The sequence below is a fragment of the Tamandua tetradactyla genome, chromosome 10 (genome assembly GCF_023851605.1).
Source record: "Tamandua tetradactyla isolate mTamTet1 chromosome 10, mTamTet1.pri, whole genome shotgun sequence".
Taxonomy (NCBI): Eukaryota; Metazoa; Chordata; class Mammalia; order Pilosa; family Myrmecophagidae; genus Tamandua; species Tamandua tetradactyla.
This window is the reverse complement of record NC_135336.1, coordinates 95367642-95390378: the sequence shown is the minus strand read 5'-3', so window position 1 is coordinate 95390378 and position 22737 is coordinate 95367642. Positions and strand designations below refer to the sequence as shown.

The window sequence follows — 22737 nt, the reverse complement described above, 5'->3', positions numbered from 1 at the left end:
TTATGGGTGAGACTTCTGAAGAATTTATAAACTCTTACTCCTGGAGAAAAAAATTTAATAAGCCAACCTCATTTTTCCCTCAGCTCTGATTTAGGACTTTGAAACATACTAGACACAAACTGTTCTTTATTGTCTATCTCGGGGTTAGAGCATATATAGGTATATATTTATATTCATCTGCATTCGAATATATAAATACATATATAGGTATATTTATATATATATGAGCATGGACACTGTACTATCAAAGAAATGATTTTTTAAATCATGAGGGTAATTACTCCTGTTACATATATTTTATTATGTTCTGTGTGTTTAGAACTTAGCTTGAGAAATTCTACATTGTGATGACTAACATAAAACACATTTAACTGGGGCACTAAAAAAACAATGAATATTTACCACCTGATAGACGAATGCAACTCTTTATTTACCACCCAAGAATTCTGGGCTGTGGCTTATGTGGCAGCTGCCATTATTAATTTGCCTCATAAATCACTAATGTTTCTCTGTCCCATCAGCATCCTCCATTCCATAAGATTCTCAGTAGCCACTGCCTCATTTCCCAACTCATGCCATGCATTAAACATGCAATGTAAAAACAGTGGAGTTGACTGTGTACAACAGGAAGCTATCATTAGACTGGGCTTTTTTTTTTTTTTTTTTTTTGAACACTGAAAAGAATCCCGAAAAGTTACAAGATTGTATATCCTCAGTCTCTTCACTGCAAATCATTAAATGGGTGGTGGCTGTTGGTATCTCTTTAAATGAAAAACAAAAGAAAATATGAAGGGAGAGGCATATGTGGTTATGCATTGCACAATTGTTAGGCTAACCTGAAAGGTCTTGTCTAGGAGGAAGAAAAAAAATCCCCAAAACAAAGTGATGCAAAGATCACAGAATTTGAAATGCAGAAAGCCATTGTATTCCATGTTTGAGAATATTTCAGTTTTTTAAGACCCCTGGACAGAAGTTGGTTGGAGTCTAACACAAGCAGCTCTGCTTCCACAGTCTATTGTTTTTGCAGATGTGTTTAGACTACTTGCATAGAAAATTTTAGGCACTCTCTAGTTAGGGTGTCCTTTTATGGGGGAGGATTCTGGGCTCCTGGAAGCCTGCATGCTAGAGGCCCATGAACTGGTGTTTCTTTCAAGTGCTGGATTAGTATCAGGGCTAAAAATTGAGAACAGTAAACCCTGGCTGCTTCTCTCACTCTGACCTGACAGGTGAACTTGTCTTTTCTGTGTGAACGCTCTCCTCTGTGTTTTCTGCCTTGAATGGGTGTTCTGGCTATATATCATACTCGATCATTTTGTTGGGCAAGTTTATTTATGGAGAACTCAACATGAGATAGATCCATCAAGATTATCTAAAATAGAATGTACCTATTAGTATGTATTCTCAACAATATTCATCTTAGTTGTTCCTGAGTTTCATCTATAGAACACCTGTGAAGAAAATAGATAAAATTCTGAAATTTGCCTTATACGAACTGAACCTAGAAAAATAGCAGTAAACAAAATTTTAATTAGGCTAATTTTTGCCCATGGACTTACATCCCTTTGATCCTAACGCTTTGCCAAGAAAGCAACAAAATTCAAGACTATACTTGCCATCAGGATCATTTTCAGAAGCCTATCAGACTAAAAGTTAGTTATCAGAAGTTTTTTTCCTTTTTGCTACTCTATGTGCTGGCAAAGACATATGAAGGATTATTACAAATGATGATATCAGGTCCAAAAACATGTTGAGAAGAAAGAGAATGACATTTATTACAGAGATTTTAATGAAAGGCCAAATTTTCATCCCCATTTTTAAACAATGTGTGCTCAACATATTGCTAAATGTGGGGTATGGCCAGTCAGAAAGATCCCCACATATAGGAAAGCATTAAGTTTCAAGAAAAAAGAGAAAAAGAGAAGCAAATGTGGAATAGGAAGAAAACAAGAGGAACTGGGAGGTAAGCAAAACTAGCCCGCATTGCACTAAGCAAGATGATGGATTAAGAGAATTTATCTAAATTTACGAGAGAAGAAAATCATCCCAATGTTTCATTCTACTGAGAACTAAATTATCCCTAAATTAGGAACTAGAGAAGTTTGTTTAAATATTAAGTTCTGAGAGAGAATTCATTTACTTTTTATTTTGAATGAGATTTGCTCCGCGGTGAGAGAAGAAAAATATAACAATTTTAATTCTCCTGTAAGCAACTGGAATGAGACAACTAATTCAAGGAAACCATATATGATGAATATAGGCATTTAACATCTCAAACTTTTCTTAGTTATGTCAGATCTTCTCACTGTGACTAATATATGAAACGATTTGTTAATTGTTCCCATTAATCCACAAAAGTAACAAATGTAATCAAATTGTAATTAATCAAATCATAAATTTCTATACGAAATTTGGGGCAGCCTGAATACATAAACTTTTTAATAGCTCACATATTAAGTTTTGCTATCTTTAGGGAGAACATGTAATAGACGAGATGGTACATTTAACTTCCAACTTCTTGGGGGCACAGTGACATCTTGATTACTATTAAATCCATGAGTCAAAGAGTAAGTGATTTTAGTAAAGGGAACCTCAACCTCACCTTGTCTTTTCTGTTGAAAAACACAGAAAACAAGGTTGAAATCTAGGATTGTTGAGACAGCAAGGGATTTTCCCTTTTAACTTCCTTACTCAGGGGAACAAAAACATTTTTCCTTTGTGTTTTTCAGTATAAAACTGCCTGATTTCATGGATCAAGTGTGACAAAAAGATGAATCCCAGGACCACCACTCTGTATATTAAAACTTTTCTCAATCCAATTTTTCAGATTTACCCAACCAGAGAAAACCATTATTTGACCACTTAGGGTGATCTCAAATCTCAAATAGAAAGTGACCGTGAATGAGATAACTTCACAAGGTGCCTGTTGGCTATTTGTTTTATCTGTTATTAATAATCCAAATAATTTGAGTCTTACAAAGGAGATCAAATGTGGAAACTGAGAAATAAAAACATAGCTAGTCAACTAGGTTATTGGGGTGGTTTCAGGGACAGGCTCCCAGATATCTTTGTGACTTACTGGAAGCCCTCCAGCCCAACAGTAGATGATTGTTCTTTATTTGGCTGACAGCCACAATGTCACACTGGCATTTCACCGGGTCCATCTGTGTTTTAAAAATATTGTAGCAACAACAACAATAATAATAACTGCAATTGTTTGGGCATTAAGAACAGACAGCGTTAAAGAGGATACATTGCATTGGTCAGCTGAGCTGAATAAATGATAACTTGGCCTTTGATTCAATGAGTCTTTATTAGCTGACAAAGATTCGACCCATCTGTAGATAATCTTGCCAGCTATGGGCCAAGCCCTCTGTGTACGCATAGAGGAAAGAGCTCTTACACGTCTAGGGCACTGGCACAATAGAATCCTTTGTCTCTTTCTGTTCTATGTTTAAAAAAAAAATTAATACTTTTTTTTTTAATCCAAACAGAGAATCATTTTCTGTTTTTACATCAAATTAATCCCCTTTCCCACAAAATCGCCATAGACGGTCATCCGGATAGAGAGAAAAAATAGTTGTTTTCAACCCTCAGGTATTTACATAGAACGTACAGAAGATATTACACGTTCTGCTAAAACTGGAGGATGGTACTTCAAGAGCACCAAAACATAATGCTGTTTTCCACCCCAGCTGGCAATTATTAGCAGGCACACTGCACTCACGCGTCAGCTGAGTGTTCTCTTAATATTCCCGGCCACACTGAGTTTTGTTTTGTTTTTTCCTCTGTCCACTCCATTGTTCTTGCAATTCCATCTCTGGGCAATTAGAACAAACGCCGCACCTGTACCAGACTCCCACATTTAAGCAGTTATGAACTTTTGGTCACAAATGCCTTCGACGCCAATGCTGTCCTGTTTCCACTTAAATTCACGAACATCTGTTACCCAGGAGACAGGGTAGCTACCAAGCACTACTGTTAGATTTCTCGCCAGCTAGTCTCATTCCTTCATGTGGTTTCTGTTTTCTTCTTTAAACAGTTAATTATGTTTTATCCTTTCTTCTATAAAAGCTAAATTTAGCCAAGTTTTATACTAATTTAAAACATTTTCTGGAAATGACAGAGTGCTATTGTTAAAAAACAGAGAGGCTGAATTCTAAATGGTTATCACAAAATGAATAGAAGGGGGAAAATGAGCATGGGTCTTTAAGTCTCAAGTTTTATTTGATGTATGTGGACAAATATTGTTCAGGTTGTAAATCAATTCATAGTCGTTATTCACATAAACATGTTGATCTAGAAGGAGGTTTCTGGGAGGGGATTCTCCTGGCTTCTCATCCCCTTACATTATTAGTTTCTTGTTAGTGTGGACTGGAAATACACTCTGAATTTAGTACGTCCCTGGCTATAGCTATATATAGTTATGTGACTATGCATAAATTTTAGCAAATGCAGTATTGAATATACCAACTAAATCAGTACATTTTGCTTTTTGTGTGGGCTCATCATGTTTGCTTTTTATGTTTTAGTTAAAACATTAATATCAGAGTGAGAATTATAGCTGTCCTGGGTAAGTTCTGGCCCAGAAACTCAAATGGGAAAGACTTTGTCCAGCAGGGAACATTTGACAAATGTCTGAAGACATCATTGTTTGTTATAACTTGCCAAGGGGGTGTGGAGATGGTAGTGGTATCTAGAAGCAAAACATCCCACAAGATGCAGGTGTTTTCATTTCCTTGACTGCTCAAGCAAATATGCAATGGATTGCCATAAACAATAGAAATGTATTAGCTCATGCTCTGAAGCTAAAAGAAAGCCCAAATCAAGGTGTCATCAAGGCGATGCTTTCTTCCTGAAGACTGGTGTTCTGGGGCTGGCTGCCAGTGATCTCGGTCCTGGGCTCCTCTGTCACATGGCAATGCATATGGCAGCCTCTCCTGGCCTTTCTCTTCTCTTCCGTGTTCTGGTGACCTTCAGCTTCTTGCTTCCTGTGGCTTTTCTTTCTTTTTTTTTTTTTTTCTGTTTGAATTTCATTCTGCTTATAAAGAACTCCAGGAATTGGATTAAGACTCATTCTGATTGGGCTGGGCCACACCTGAACACGTAAGCTCATCAAAAGGGCCTATTGACAGTAGGTTCACACTTACAGGAATGGATTAAGTTTAAGGACATGTTTTTCTAGGGTACATACAGTTTCAAATCACCACAGCAAGTAAGGCCCCCACAACTAAGAACTCTCCCACCATAACGTCACAGGCCAAACCTATGAAATCCTGCTCTAACCAGTTACAAAAACGTATCAACCATGTTCACACAATAGTTCGTTCAATTAATACGATCATTAGTATCAATGATATTATTACCCCAGTACTAAAACCCCTGCCCCACAGTGCTTTGGAAGGTAATCGATGTCATTTAGCCACAACTTCATTTAACTTCTCACAACTTCCATAGCATATTCAATGAGAAGTTATTATCTATGTAACAATGAGAAACAAAGAAACCAAGATCTCAACTCAAGGTCATATAATCCTTGACTATCAGAGTCAAGATTTAAATCCAGATTTAAGTCCAATCCACTCTTAGTTAGAAATCACTCATGATGTGACTCTGTCAAGCAATATCATGGTAATAGAAGGAGAGGCTAAGAAATATGTCTTGCTTTTCTTTATGTTCCTCAAGAGCACACCAACTAGACTCAGTTAGCATGTGAGGAATACATTCTTTTTTCATTATAGAAGTATATTTTGGTTCCCTCTCTAATCCTTTTTATTAATTTCACTCTTTTTTTAAAATGACATTGGTTTAGGAATTCATTAAATGCGAACAGATCATATTTTGAATCATCAAATGCAGTATGAAGGCAGAATCAAAAGTGTGAAAAAGAAAAACAGGAAGGGAGAGAGGGGGAAAATAAATAAAGGAAAGTCAGAAAAATGGAGAGAGGGAAAGGGTAAAAGGAAACCCTTGTTTTTTCCTGGTAGGTGGCAGAACATCCTAAATCTATAGGGCCTATGCAAAACTCCTGGGTCAACTGGTCATTCTTCAGCCCAGCTACAACCCTTGCCTTTTTGCATCTTCCCTGATTCATACCTATATAGTGTCCTTCCAGAATAGTCAATATCAAGCACAGCTCAGGCCCCACAAGTCTATCACTCCCTCCTTTACTACTGTCAGACCTGTGGGGCTGATGGTCCATTTATGCTCCTCTGACATAGATTTCATGCCATAACTTGTAGTTCTGTTATCTCTTTAATGCATCCCAGGCCAAGCTTTCCAAACATCTGGCAAGACACAGCAAATTGGACCAATATTTAGGTGGAAGGTTGAGTATGATATAAAAATCGAAGTCAAGGTGAACTGAGAGACACTGGTCCTTTGGTTAAGTTTCCTTTGGCTGGTCAGCCAAAGATTTTTGTCCAGCAAACATGGACTCAATATTTAGACACTATCCATAGAAAAATGAGTATGACCTGGTCTCTGTCTTCTAGGAGCTCAAAGCCAATTAGAGGGGACATGCAAGTGTCTTGGCCCAGGATCCCAAGAAAATAAAACCTGAGTCAAAAGCTTCTATGAAAGACATTATTGGAATAGAGAGATAGGGTGCACAACAAAAAGAAAGCAAAAGAGAAAGAAAAAGTAAATGCATTACAGAAAAGAAAATTCAAGAAGGTATATTACTAATCTGGTCAGAGCTGACCAAAAAAAAAAAAACTTCTGGCTACTGCAATGAAACAGCTGTGTCTTGGAACAAATATGGAAGACTTATTTGCTATCTCCTACCCATCTCCTACCTCTCATTGGTCAAAACTCCACCCAATAAGGATATTAATCCCTCTGTTCTGCCAGGTTGTTACCCAACACCTCAAAGCAGACACTGGGGAGGTTAGAGCATCTATAAATCCACTCTAGATATTGCATAGGTGTGAATGATTCTTCTGAGGTCAGTTAGCATCACACAAAGGAATTCTTTCATGTCTGATGGAAATAACAGCAGCTGTAGCTTTATGACAGTGGACACTGCCAGGGCCATTCATACCTGGAAACAAGACAAACTCTGTTGCAGAAAGCCAAGAAAATCTGGAGTGATGCCTGACCTGGGTCTATTACACAAGTAAGAAAAGTACAGTGTACTGCATACCCAGCCAAACAGAAGATGAAGGCAAAATCTAGGAACTTTTTATTCAAAAAGGAACTTAGGTCTTGATAATTTCCTACTATCATCTCAGTATACATTGAAAATAGTCAAACAAAAAATATATATTTTTTTTCCCTTTTCTGGTAATAAATCTTAATGACTCCAATTTGCCATAAGTTCTAAAAATTAAAAAAAAACACCAAAACTTGGAGAAGGATTGATAACATCCTACCACTTATAAAATCTCAGTACATCAAATTGGAGTTCATTATTAGTGACCAAAAGTGTTAGGAATTTAGGTTCAGTGAAAAATAAATGTTGTAAACAGCATCAAAACATGATGGTCAAGCTGTAGATGTAATTGGACCTGTTTATGTAGATATTTAGAAACGTGGTTCCAAGAAACAGGGCTATTTGTAGCATGTGGCAAACATATGTCTCACAGTAGTGTGAGCAACTCTGTAAAAGGCAGATGTCATGTAGGTTGTGGAAGTTAGGTTTAGTTTTAAACAACTCCACCACCAAGATGCCCATGGCCATTAATTTTCCAAGATAAACAGTCTTTTCTGGGGCGTGTGCCTTTACAATCCTTGGTTAAAGACAACAGCTTAACTTGGCTAAACACACACTACACTACAACCATATTTGTTCACATCTCCTTGCAAAAGTTCCCTTAGAACCACTCCAAACACATGGGGAATTACACCCACAGAAGCATACGTACCCACAAAAGAAGTAGGAGTGGAAAATGAGAACGGAAATGACAACACATATGCAAGAAGGACACAAGTGGGTATGGTAAATAGGAGTGAGTGGCTGGGTGGCCAAAGAAATAGAGAAGAGAGAATTTAGCAAGCGAGTGAGCAGGAAGTATAGGAAATGCAGGTGGATCTGAATAACCCAATATGTATTATCATTTAACATGGAATCAGCAGCATGAGATGAGCATTTTCTTAAAGAAGTCATGGTGATTGTTTTAGATAATGAAAGACCAGTGGCACAGATTCCTAAAGGAGCATCTTAGTTCAGTTGTTAGGAAAGTGATGTGTAGAAAGGAGTGGTAAAGTGAGAAGAATCTATAGGCCATCAATGGCATAGAGGGTAGGCTTGCAGGATCCGAGGAGCTGTCTCTTATCTGTAGACATCTCCTCTACAGAGGCTCTATTAACACCCCAAACTCAAAATGTCTAAAATAAAACCTACCCTCTTTTCCTCAAAACTAGTTCCTCTTCCTAACCTTTCTTCTAGTGTTCACTCATTCATTCACTTTTATATGCCTTTGGCATAGTAAGCAATTTCTTTAGGATCAGATAAAAAGAATTACCAATTATTAATAAATTAATAAATTAATACCAGCACCCTCTCCATCAAGCACAAAGGAGATCTCATGGTTATCTGTGGCTCCTAGGCAATTCTAATGTTTTTTACATCTGCCTATCTTTATCTCTTCTTATTTAAACTCCTAGTTCTCTGGTTACCTTGTCCCACTTCTTTTCATCTTACACACATGGCCAGGTTGATTTCCTAAAAATATATATCTTATCATACTACTACCAGGTCCAAGACTTATCAGTGTCTCTTCACTGCCTAAAGAATTAAGTACAAATTTCTTGAGATTCTTTCCAACCTGAACATAACCTTTTCTTTCGACCCTATCGTCTATTATCTCCCTCTACATGCTTAATCCTCTATTCTAGAGATTGGAAATATCTGTTATGCTTTCTGACATACCTCCTCCCTTGCCTACAGAAGACATCAAAAATGGATTGTTTTTTTCCATTGCCTCAGAACCCTTCCTTCAGCCATGACCAATCAATCAAAAGTGGGCCATCCCTCCTCTGGTCATCTTATCAGAAAAATAGATGCATGATCTAATTTGTGTTCAGACTATTCTGAGGCTGCTGTTAATTTTTTAAAGAGGGGGTCAAGGGTGCAAGGGTAGTTCACTGGTGGAATTCTTGCATGTCATATGGGACACCCAGGTGCAATACCTGGCCTCTGCACTTCCCCCTACACCCCATCCTGCCCCCCTCAAAATTCTACAAATGGTGCTGCAATAACAGGATAGTCACATGGGAAAAAAATGAAATATGAGCCCACCATACAGCATACAAAAAAAGGGAGGCGGTTGGGTCAATTTACCTATTTTCAAAAGTAAACATGCCCTTTCAAACAAAGATGCAAGTTTCCAGACACTTAGGAAAACAATAATATTATTGGAGGAATATCAAAAGAGTGAGTCACATCTAGGACAGGTGTAAGGATACCTATCACAAATCATTTCAAAATTCCCCTTTTATATCCATTAGGATATTAAAACCACTAGAAAAACTCAAAGGTAAATTAGGTAATTTTTATAGTAACAACAAAACCAAGCTGATCCCATTCCAAATGCTAAGTGGATGACAAAAATGGGGATTCTCATACACATTCCCAGCTATCCTTACATGTGACCACTGAGACTGTTAGGAAAGCTCCTCAAGTATTAAATATGAAATCCCTATAAGATTCAGCCACAAAAATTCCTTAAGAGAAATAGCCATCATCTTCTTTCTAAAAATCCAGAAAGAAATGGGTATGACTTTAGAATGGACATACTATCTCTAGATATGGGTCACTTGCACTTTTTTCCTTTGATTTTTCTCAAGTCTCAAAATTTCATCTCTGAAAGTTCTTGGATGAAGTAAGATTATATAAAGACATATTCTTTATCCTTAAAGAACATGGAATTGTGTCTTACAGTTCTTTTGTGTCTGCTATAGTGATTAATGCTTAAAACAGGATATGTTAATACATAAATATTAGAGAAGTTTGAGAATTTTACAAAATAGCAACACTTTAAATACTTAGACGGCTCTTTTAGGAGCTCTAAAGAATGCACTGTCAAGAGTTGTCTGTGGGTATATATGCATGTGTGTGTTTGATGAGGAACATAAAAAAGGACAACACAACGCAAAGGGACAACTTTGCCATTTTCTCTGAGATGGGTCATTCTACAGTCTTGCTTTAGGAGAGTTTTATAATCAGCCCACTAAATAAATGCTTTGTGACAAAGTCAGGCAGTTTATATATGAAGTCCTAATTTATATATATTCGAGTTTGTCAAAGAATGACTGCATTCAATAACTTGCATTACTAAATGTGAGAGGAAGTCTCCTCACCTTCTATTTTTTGGCAACTGTTTGCTTCAAACTGATATGCAAAGTTGGGATATGAAGGAATATGCCTACTACTTCCTCATAGATTTAAGAATTTGGTGCAGGCGGGCCGCGGTGGCTCAGCGGGCAAAGTGCTTGCCTGCTATGCCGGAGGACCTCGGTTCGATTCCCGGCCCCAGCCCATGTAACAAAAACGGAGAAACAGAATACAATAAAAAAAACAAGAAAATGTTTAAAAGATGTTTCCCTTCCTTCTATCCTTCCTTCCTTCTCTCTGTCTTTCCTTTAAAAAAAAAAAAAAAAAGAATTTGGTGCAGAAAATGGGGAGTTCTAAAGGGAATTTTTTCATAAAATAAAATCCCAAAGAGATCTAGAGAAATAAACTCATAAGACTTCAAGTGCCTTTCTGTTCCCCAGAACCCATCAGTGCATTCTTTGGGGATTTTACCTTCTCCTGGGCTAGACTATGCACTATCATGGGATAACCATGGGCACCAACTCCAGGAATAAACTCAAGAACACACACTACCATTTTAGCCTCCACATCAGATCCCTCCCTCCCAAGATAGGTTTAGCTTAGGCCAGAAATCTTAAATGATTGTGATTAACCTTCTAATTGTAACTTGATGTTTCAAAGATGGACATTAAGATGAAGAAACCAGAGCAATGCCCAAGAATATTTTACCTAAAATTCTCATTAACAGTGGAGCCATTCAGAATCCATTCAGAACTAGACCTAAATCTAGAACTCTAAATTTTAGATCAGCATTGCCTAATGGAAATGTCTGCAATGATGGAATGCTCTATAATCTGGACTGTCCAGTATGGTAGCTCCTAGTCACATGTGGCAACTGAGTCCATTAAATTTGGCTACTGCCACTGAAGAACTAAATTTTAAATGTTATTTAACTTAATTAACAAATTCAAAAATTGCTACCTGGGGCTGGTGGCTCCTGTGTAGACAGGAGAGCTTTAGAGCAGTGAGTCATTCTCAAACAGAACTATTTATTGGAAGAATCTGGGGAATTTTACAAATAAAATGTCAATGCCTGGGTCCCATCTCCTAAGATTATGATTTAATTTAATTCGGGGAGTAGCCCAGGCATCAAGGTTTTTTTTAAAGCTCTCCAGGTAATTATGATATAACCTTTGAAAACTCCTGTTCTAGAAGAGACATTGCAAAAATGAAAAAATACAAAAAATAGAAGAGACATTGCCATAGCTAACTGAATAATCCAATCACTATCAGATCCTTGAACATAACCAATGCAATATATTGCTTGCCCTTTTCAGTAACAAGCATCACAGTGAATCTATTCTAACACTGTCCTTATAGGCTGTAAAATAACCATTGTCTGAGGTGCAACTCTTGCAAACCAAAGCCTATGTCAAAAAAAAAAAAAGAAAGAGAGAGAGAGAGAGAGAAAATGAAGGCAAAGCAACCTTACTGGATTCAGAGAGGCCAATAGCTGGAGTCAAAGGAAAAACCTCAGGCAGAATGAGTTGCTTTTACCCAAAGACATAGAAGATAAAAGAGACCATCTCTGGCACAGGAGTTTTGCATGCTATCTACCATCTTCTAGCCCAGACAAAGCAACATGTGTTGAAATCTGATTGCATCATGGGAAAGAATCACCCAATGGGAAATCTGATTAACAAATGAGCATCAGGTTACCCACCACGCATGTGCCCAAAGAAGCCACACACAAGGCTTGGTGTTATGTGCTTTCTGTGTTATGAGCAGTGATGTGGCAAGGGAAAAGGAGACTGAAACCCAGTCTGTCATCATTAAATTCTTTAATGCTGCTTCCCAAGACAGAGGTTTTTTTCCCTTGGCAACCTATAAACTTCGGTTCTTTAATTGGCTCACTTTTTTTAAAGGAATTTTTCTCTCCAGCTCTTACAAAGCAGGAGTCAAGCTCTCTGAAATGCTTGAATGCACACTCTTTTTTTTCTCACTCCTGACTGAGTAACTCATTGTACAAACAACTGGTTCCTCAGCACTAAATGCCTCATTCCAGCAACTGACCGTTCACCAGCACTTTAGCCAGAGGGAAGGCCTCAGGTCCTCTGGGGGTAAGGCATGCAGGGAGAGAATCCACTCAAGAGCTGCCCAGCCACCCTTTACAGACAGTTCTTTCCTCTCTTACTGTCCTCATGTTTTTCTGTTGCATAGCTTTGGTTTTACATGTAAGGTTCAAGGAACATCTGTTTTATCTGTCCGGCCAGTAGTAAAACCTAAATGCTCCATTTCAAGAAAGGATGAACAATTACCTGATTCTTCCTATGCTTAGGAAAGAAATCCTCTATTAAATCTTCCATTCATATTGCATTCTATCAAATCCCACTTGGAAAGACAAATTTAACCCGATATGTTCAAAACATTGCTAAAAAGCCTGCTTGATCAGAAGCCCCAAGGGGCTTTAGAAAAATGCAAGTTCATGTTTGCTGCGGGTCAAAATGCTGACAGATTTAATCAATCAATAATAAATACGTGCTGTCTTTTCGTATTGGGCACACAAGATATTTGTCTTTTTAAAAATATGTACTTTCACTATTAAATATTTCATTTTAAAAACTTAAAAGGGAGTTAAGCAAAAAAGATCATCAAAATTACCCCAAATTTTCCATTCTCTAGAGATAATGTCTATTAACAATTGTAGGTATGTTCTGCCCTTATTTTTCCTTCAATGCCCATGGAAGCAGGTAAATTTAATGACAGAGAAGCACAGCTTTTCCATGGCCAACTGCAATGTAACAAGGAAAACTCACTATAGTGCTGGCATGTGGGAAACATTTAATGACCCCACACCCTTAAAACAAGTGTAAACCTCCAGCCCCCTCCATGCACCTATTCAACAATCAATCAATCAGTACATTTTAAATATCTTTCTGAACTGTGTCATAATGATGTTAAAATGTTTGGTCTATTCTCTGCCTTTAAAGGACTTACAATATAGTTGGGGAAGCCAAAACAAACTCACATGATCCAATTAAAGAACAATAAAAGATCCATGTAATTAAGTTTTCAGATATATGATCAAACAACCAGGAGAATTCTAAGAGAGTTTATGGATTGCACTGCACTTGGTTGGATATTGTTAGAGAAGACAGATTGCAGAAAAAATGGGCAAGCCAAGATAAAGGATAAATTTTAACTTCTTTAGTATAATAAATGAAACACTTCTTAGTCTGAGTCTCACCTTCCACTCTGGTCTCAGGTCCCAGGAAACTGGATTGACAATGATAAATCACACAGGAGTTCCCCAAACACCTTTTGCATCACCACACCTGGGTACCTGTTGGTTTTTCTAACTGAAATGTCTCCACTTCACCTCCCTCCCCCCACCCACCTCAACCACCACTACCACAGCCACCTACCAGTTCCTCTTTATCTGTCAACAAGCCCAACCCTGGCATCACAAACTCTAGAAAGTCTGGACTTCCCAAGAGAATTAATCACCACCTGTCCTGCAACCCTACTATCCTTTGTAGATATATAGGTTATTAGCCTGGGCTTGTCTTAAAGGCAGGAATTGTCTCACTCATCTCTGTATCTCCAACAGATAGCACAGAGCTAGCAATTGCAAGGATTCACTAAAGGTTTACTGAAATTTAGTTGAGATGAATTACCTGTGAAAAGGAAATGAGATGATCCAAGTTGAGGTCTAGCAAAGGGCCAGGATGTGAATGTGGGCTGTCAATCAAGCTAGTGGGAAGAGAGATAAGCCATCAAGAGGACAAGGGCTTGGCATGTCATATGGGATCATCGTGTGAGTGAAGACCTTGACTTATTAAATGGCCTGACCTGTTGGGAAACCACAAAGTAGTCAGCACAAGGAGAGCATTCAATTCAAGAGGGGAAAGGCAGCGGACAGGCCAAAAATACCAAAGTGCAGGACCACAACCAGTGGGGATTGTAGAAGGGCCTCAGATATATGTTCAGATTTGAGTACGAGAAACATGGCTCAGCAGCAGCATGGAAGATGGAAAGATGGGACCCACAGCCCAGTTTGGTGAATGTACTCAGTATACTCTAGAGGTAGCATGGGTGGAAAAGTAACAATGGCAGTGGGGGAGGAAAAGAACATGAGAAATGGAAGAGGAGGAGGTGAAAGTGACAGAACTGCAATGTAGGGAAAGAAAGATCAAGATTTCTCACTCGGGTGACTGAGTTGCTATTCATATAAATGGAAAATATAAAGAAAGCAGGAGGCATTGGAGGTCAGCCACAATGATCATGAGTACTTTGAATCCCGTGGGACATCTAGTTTTTCTAAAGTTAACAACTGGGTTGTGGGGTTTGGGTTTGCTGGTTTGGTTTTTTTTTTTTTTAGTAACAACTAAAATTAAAGTTTCACTTGAGATGAAAGTCTGACTCTTTAGAAATATGCCACCGATTTTCATGACATCACCACCCACAATGTATATAACTGTCACCCAGGGCAATTAGGACCCTGCTCATCCCCACTCAGTCGTGATATGGAAACAAATAGAAACCACAAAGCTAACTGACAGTGACAGTCCACCTCTCAAAGAACACAATTTAAATATAAGCATTTTCTTTTTACTGTTGCACAAGATGAAAGGAAATCAAAAGCCCCAGGATGCCTCATAGTCTTTACTTTTCTTTCAGGGCACAATGAGCTGTTCAACCACCTCTCCTAACGGCCAGGGGTAAGCAGTCCCAGAAGAGGGTTCCCAAGAACCTCACTGTATCATGCCAAGGAGAAAAAGTTGACCTTATTGTGTCTGACACCCGTAGAGAACATAAGCAATGTCCATCTGCAGTTCTTTGGGCCTACATATACTTCAAATTCAAGGCCATGCCAATTCCTAACTGTGTCACCAGATACAAATCATTTATGTACCCTGAGCTTCACATTTCACCTCCATAAAATAGAATGATTGCAGAATCTACGTTTAAGGCTTGTTATAAGGATTTTAATGTTAATACATGTAAATGCTTAGAAGGCTGCCTGACTTATGGATAAACACTCAATCAATGGAAGTTAAATACTTATTCAGTAAATAATGATTTTGATATTTTCCATCTGTTTATGCCAGAAGCTTGCCAAGCTGCAAGGTCCTAGACTGGGAGAAAATTAAAAAAAGGGAACCCTCTTTTTTAGTGTCCAGTATCTCCAGATGCCACTGGTGTCAGCCTGCTCAGAAGGACAATGGGGAAGAGAAGCAGAAACAAGGCCTTCCAGCAGGGAGCTGTGGCAGCCATAATTTTAAGCCACCTAGAGAGGGTGCCTTACAGTGATCCAAACTTGCTCCCTCATGAGTCCTTATGACCAGCCCCTGTTTGCTCTTTCTGGAATGCCCTTCACCCCTCCTCTCCCTTACCTTGTCAATTCCTTTATGGAACACCCCGAAAACAGAGCCAGGAACAACTCTAAATTGATCTGCTTCTTTCTAGTTGTGCAACCTTGGGCAAATTACTCAATCTCTCCAAACCTCAATAATTTATCTCTGATGTAGAAACAAAAAAGCACCCACCTCATAAGACTATTAAGAAAAATTACACAAAATATATACTGTCTAATGTTAAATACCTACCCAGGGAAGGCACATCATACATGTTTCCCCTTTAGTTCTAGTAGAAAATCTTCCTCAATGAATTCAGGAAAGGTGAAGCACCCCTGCTCTCTCTTCCTTTATAATCCACATATGCCTCACTTACAGCATGGAGAACACCAACCAGCCTATAAACACTCCCTTGGAGAAGTGTCCCCTCTGTTAAAGACACCTATAAAAAAAGCAGGAACCATACCTGGTGCTTATCAAAATCCCTGAGATCTGGTATAGCTCTTAGTACACTGAACAGTGTACTAAGTGTTCAAATGCCTGTTGAATAAGCGAATCTACAGGTAAGAAGGTATTGAAGAAAAGTTAATTAAGATACGCTCATCCTCCCACACGTTTACAAAGGCATTTGATTGTAATTGTCACATTTTAAAATCTGTTCCTGTCAATAGAATGAGTAAGTGTTTATGTAGCTCCCTGAATTTATCCAAAAGAACTTTTTTAATATGTGCAATTTACTTATGTGGTCATGTACATAACTACTCCAAGTAATTCAAGCAGTGGCATCACCAGAGGGTTAGGGATAAAATAAAAAAACAGATTCTTCTCTCTGGCCTTGAGGTGAGAACACTGAGAGTGTTTCAACCATCTCCCAGGAGTTAAGACTTCTCAGGAGAGTCATACTGAAAGATATTTTCAGAGGTTCTCAGAAAATGTAATTATGTACAGCTTAAATAAAAGGCACAAAGGGAAAATGTTACTATAAGTTTTTTACTGACCATTCAATTTGGTCTGCAAATATGTACATATCTTGGTATGTTTCTTTTTTTAAAATTTTTCTTGGCGTGTTTCTAATTGAAAGTGTCTCCTAATAGGTGGTGCCAGGAACCTCAAGCATTTGCTTGGTCTGTTTGGCCAGAAACTGGAGAGATTCACCATCAAGTGGCATGGCCATAATTTGCCCTCAGGGAAAAGGAAAGCCTAGGGAAATAGGGAGACTTTTAGTTTGCAAAATAAGAAAACACATAAAGAAACTGTTTTTAAAAGGGGGGAGAAGAGGCCATAACCTGTGTTTCGATGTTAAGCTAAATGCTTGGGGAAATTACTTGGGCAATTCCAAGATTGGTAAAATAGTGTGAAGGCAAGATGAAGAAAGGTTTTCTCTTTGACAGTTGTCATTTTGCTATGTCCACACCTTAAAAATGGAACTTGAATTTATTCCAACTTCTCCATTTGAGCCTAAAATGTCACCCACACAGAAGAAAAGGTTTTTGGCTATACTGTTCACTGTTCTACTTTAAGCACCTCAAATAGTGTCTACCAAGGAGCCCTCGCCTTATAACTATGTGTTGCATGATTGAAGGAATTAGTGAATGAATGCCTAAGTCTACTTCACAAATTTGTTTCAGAAATTTAACACTCATGCAGAACGCATAAGTTCCCTACACAACTTGATTCCCAACTAAACAGGTTCATCTGAAAGTCTTTTCTAAAGTTCCACAAAGCTTTTTTCAGTCAAAAACCTGAATCTAATAATATTTAATTATCAAGCATCAGTTTCCAAAATACCTGCCACTTCCTGGATCTAATTTTGTTTCAGTTCTATAAGGAGACCACCCAATTGAAGAAGGAAGTATTTTTATCTCCATGCTAATTTAGGAACTCATTTTTTTCCCCGGAAGAGTAAGGCTACACTGGGTATGTGCCAGATGTGTGTAGAGAGCAATCCACTAGGGAGGGAGTGGAGACCCCCAGCCTCTCTGCAGTTAAAAGCCGGCCCAATAGGGTCTGGTGGAAATCAGGTGCTGTGATGGGCTTTTCATGCAAAAGTAACGGCCAGTCAAGAAGTCCAAAGACTTGGGAGGGCCCATTAGCTAATCTTCAACAGCAGTGCTCAGGTATAAAATGCAGTTTCAAACGAGCATATTTTTCTAGGTTCTCATGGGTGACTAGGTCAAAGGTCCCTACTCTCTGCGGTCATCACTTCTCCAAGACTGCTCTTGAAAATTGTGCAAAGGATCATGTTTGATATCAAAGGAGGCAGTTGAAGAGACTGGTCAGGAGCATGAGCGTTGGAGCCAATCTCTCTGGGTTCAAATCCCAGCCCTGCCATTGTGTGACCTTAAGCAAGTTAATTAACAGCTCTGTGCCTCATTTTCCTCATCTACGAAATGTAGAAAATAATAATATCTACCTCATAGCCTCACTGTGAAAGTGACAAGAATTGATACATATTGCTAATATGTAATAAATTGACTGATTACAATAGCATCTGGCATATAGTACATTTTGGCCTATCTCAACATACTCTATTGCAATTTCACGTCTTATTTCATGTGTATATTCACAGCTGCCATGATTATAAAGCCGTTATAGTCCTTTTCAACAAAGAATAAAATCAAGGCTATCCATAGAGACATGTAACTTTTTTTAAGTAAACTTTCTAAATAATCTCACAAATCTAGATCTTTCCATTTGTCCGTTTACAACTGGTAATAACTGTTTCACTGAGTGCAATTGTTGATCTGCCAAAGCTGATGATGAGCTGGAGCTTTTTGGCTCATAGGCCAGAGAACAATTGTCATAAACCTATATTGAGAAGTCCTTCCCCAGAGGTTTTCAAGGTGAGAGGTGTCGTCATACCACCACATCTCCCATCTCCTGAGCATCCCCAAGGGAGGACCTCAGATTATTACACAGTGATTTGCCACATCAGCCTGAACTTAACATAACATTATAATTTGGGTAAAAGCCAAAGACTTTATAACCATCTCTTATTCTTCTGCTTATGTGTCTGGGGTCCGGTTGAGCCATCTTAAGAACTGTTCCCAAGCTCCAGTAATGAAAATTGGCTTGCTTTTCATGCATACCAAGTTCCTCCTTCATTCAGCACTCATATGAGATCTAAACATTCCTAACACTCTCATTTTCTCTACACATCTACTCATCATTCTGTCTATCTTTGATATATTTCTGCCCAGAAAGAGAGATATATCAAGGGTTGCCATCATTTCATTAAGCTTCTCAACAAGCAGGAGAATCCTGATTTGATTTAGTATGACAAATCTGTCCCAACTTGTCTTGGATTGATCAAATATCCATGCATTCAGAAATCAAATGTAGAATTCTAGTATATTACTCTAGTTCTTTTAGTTCAGTTGAAAGCCATCTGGTGGTTCATAATATTTGCTTGCTTACATTTCCTAGTCACCCAAGCCAAAACCCAGACATCTTTACCTGTACCCTGCCTGTGCTCCCAGCATCCAGTTCCAAAGCTCTGAGTCTTCTCCTCCACACTGCCCATATTACCCATCTTTTCCTCTTTCCTTGGCTGCCCCAGCCCCCTGACCATGATGATGGCCATAACTCCTAACTGATCTGTGGGTTACCCACTCGAACCCACTGGTCCCAGATGGTCTTCCTGAAGCATAACTGTGCTAAGGTTTTTCTGCTTCCTTCTGTGATGCCCACTTGCCCCTGAGTTATAGAATTGAAGGGCTTCTACTACACAGAGGATAGCATGGGTTAAGAGCAGGGGCTTTGGGGTCAACAGTCTTGAGTCTAAATCATGGCTCTGCCACTTTTTAGCTGGGTGGCCTTGGGTATTACAGACCCTCTATAAACCCATTATTTTATTTATAGAATTAGAACAATCACAGAGCCTTTCTCAAAGGATTGTTATCAGCATTCAATAAGGAGACACATATAAAGGGGTGATTCAGAGCTGAAGATCCCACAATAAGTGCTCAGTAAATGCTACTTGTTACTAGAGCTGGCCTCCCTTTGTACCATTTGCCTTACCTGGACCTTCTCTTCTCCATGCCACTGTGTGCCATAGCTTCATCTTATATATGCCATCCCCTGTATTGACATCCCTGTACTTTTCCTTGACTTTGTTCATGCCATGTGTTGTCAGAATTCCCTTCCCATTTTTACCTGTGGAAACCTATACCCCTTCCAGACTCAATTCACCCACTGTCTCCTCCTCGATCCCTACCCCCAATGTCTTCCTGTTGGAATTTGTTGACCCACTTTCCTCTAACCCCTTAAAATTTGGCTTCTATCTCCATTATCACACTGATTACATCCTATATTGGATTGTCATTATTTAGTGACTACTTTGCCTCCCTCATTAGACCGTGCATTTGGCAAGAGTTGGAGCCATGCTTTCATCAGATGTACTCCTGTAATGCCCAGGATGGGATTTTGCACATGGGAAGGGCTTGCGTTTTATTAATTTAATAGGAATTCATGTTTTTATGGTTTTCTTCAAGAACTTTATATGATGTATTAAGATAGCAGAGATTATCACCCCCACCTCTGTAACACAAGCTTCTATTAACTGTAATATAGCTTGGTATTTAACAGGGGATTGTGTTTCTGACACACACACCAATGAGCTACTTGAATTTCATTTCACTTGTTGTGTCAGAAAATCAGTCAGTGACTTCAGCTAAATCTTGAGACTTTCTTCCATTTCTAAAACCATGCTAAATAATTCATTTCTCTACCTTCCCCCCAAAAAACTCTCCTATTCTTAAACTTAATAACTTTCAGAATATGCATTATTCAGTCTGACCTGAATCTCTTGTTATCATATTTTCAAAGAATTAAGAAGACAACCTCTATCACTCATAAAAGATTTCCCCTTCCATAGTAAGACTGTGAAGAGAAGGTTGATATTAAATACTTTAAACCCTTTAGATTTTTGTATAATATTTTTATAATGTTAACATTTGTTCTCTGTGTCAATACAATAACACCAACCTAGAAAATGGAATTTGCAAGTTGTAAAATTTGAATGTAATTTTGCAATGAGTCACCCAAAGGTTATTGATCTCTTGCACTTTTTCCTCTACTCTGACAACACCTTCTATTTTGCAAGAAACAAAAACATGGTAATAGAGAGCCACATGAATATTAATAAGGCCATTGACATTTGCATGCCATGCTTCTTCACATGATTTTAAAATGTTCTCTTTAAGGATCACCACAACAACCCTTCCATGTAGTTGAAGCAAGAATAATGAACACAAGTGTGCATGCCGGTTGTTGGCACTAAGCAAGCAGGAAAGAATAGTAACTCCAATAATTTCCAAGGAAGTGTCAAGTACCATTCTCTGCAGGGCCAGATCAGTGATGAATTTGTCTTTATCTCAGAGGTGTTTCGTTCACCCCTTCTTCTTTTTAAATGCTGTGCTCCCTTCTTTCCATGTGCTCTTCAATTCTTCCTTAAAATTTTCTTCCTTATAAGTCTCAGAACTTACAATATCCTCGAGTTATTAAAATATAAAACAGCTCAAATGGAAATGTTTTAAGGTTTTTAAGTACTTGCATCTTTCTTTCTTCTGGTACTTTTTAACAGGAAACCATTAAAGTCCTATTCATTGGGCAATTGCTAGGTTAACCATGGACTAAGAGTTGTCACATAAAATATTTCATTCAATCCTCATAGCAATACTCTAAGGGAGAAATCGTTATCCCCTGTTGCATACTCCAGGAAAATGAGATTGAACGATCAGCCTAAAGTCAGTAATGCAGCTAGGAAGCATGACGTCAACTCACTAGGTCAAGTTCAAGTAGGCGTGCTCTCCCATCACCACATCTCCTGGCATTATGCTCGGATCTGTTTGTGGATGTTGAAGACTGAAGAACATCCACCAAGTCACAGTCTTTCTGAGTTCTGAATAAATTAAGAGATAGACAAAAAGGAGTGAGTCATGTGCAGGTCAAAATGCCAGCTGTGTTCCTCTTTAAAGGCAGACTACAGTGTGCTCTTAGATATGCAGCCACAATGGCCACCTTAATACTGGACTTCAAAATCAGATCAACTCACTCCCCTGTCTCAGGCACAGGTGAACCAATGTTATGTCTGCAAAACAGACTGCACGATGACACAGAGCACGTGTGCTTCCAGCAGGCTCTAGCCTTCAAGAAGAGGGAGGGAGAAGGGTGCTGAGTTCCCTGAGCTGACACTTCCTTCTCCATACTCTGCCAACTAGGCAGAAGAGTGAGGCCAGGAGGGTTATTTTGGTGGAGACCCTGATACGTGGCAGAAAGCATCAAGACTGGGGAGAAACATTGATCCCCTTAAATTTTACTATAAAGAGCTTTCTATGATGGGCACAGTAGGTGTTCAAATATACCTGTTGATTTACTGGCAGGCACTTACTTAACATGCCACCCTCATCACAGAAGTTCATCATGCTTTCCTGTAGCAGTCAGGAAATATCAGGAAGTTTTTGTTTTCATTGCTCCACTGATTCACTGCATGACCAGGGACAAGCCACTGAACTAGTCTGTGTCTTAATGTCCCCGTTGATAAAGTCTGCAGTTGATGGGAATCTCCCTGTGTACCATTCTCCCTTCATGGGGCATCAATGAATGGATCTTGCAAATTCGGCCACAAGAAGAGCCTGCCTGCCAAAGGACAAGGACTGCTCTTGACAGAGAGCCAGCATTTCCTTTCTCCCAATAATCCTGAGCAAACCACCTTTTGATGGAGTTCCTCCTATAAGACATTGACCGAAAGAGAATCTCTGAGCAGAGCCTGAGCGACTTTTAATCCAGACTGTTGAACATATTAAGTAACAGTAGATTATTTTGTGCCTCTTCAATGTTCAGAGTCTGAACAGCTACACACATTCTCAACTATATTTTACCCAATTGACAAACCCGGAAAGGACATATGGTTTAGATTTTTAGACAACACTCCATGTAAAAACCCTTTCCTTTTATAGAGGAATATTTTTAGTATCTCCTAAACTAAACTCTGGGGCTGAATGTAATCCATATAACCCTCCAATCCAATCAAGAGCCAAAACACAACTCTGTCAGTGTAATACATTGTTAACTGATATGTCAGAAAATCAATTAATTACTTTTAAGAAGGAGTTAAGAGGATCCCTA

General features: G+C 38.7%; 1 long non-coding RNA gene across 2 annotated transcripts in view; it reads left to right on the top strand.

Moving 5' to 3' along the window:
• LOC143648641 (uncharacterized) overlaps nucleotides 1-19643 on the top strand; it is a 123396-nt gene extending 103753 nt beyond the window's left edge. The window contains exons 3-4 of one of the 2 annotated variants that reach the window (XR_013158687.1): nucleotides 14933-14973; nucleotides 16704-19643. This is a non-coding gene — a long non-coding RNA (uncharacterized LOC143648641). Of the gene's footprint in view, nucleotides 1-14932 lie in introns of both variants that reach the window. The other variant, XR_013158686.1, reaches the window with a different exon arrangement.
• Nucleotides 19644-22737: the final 3094 nt, after the last annotated feature.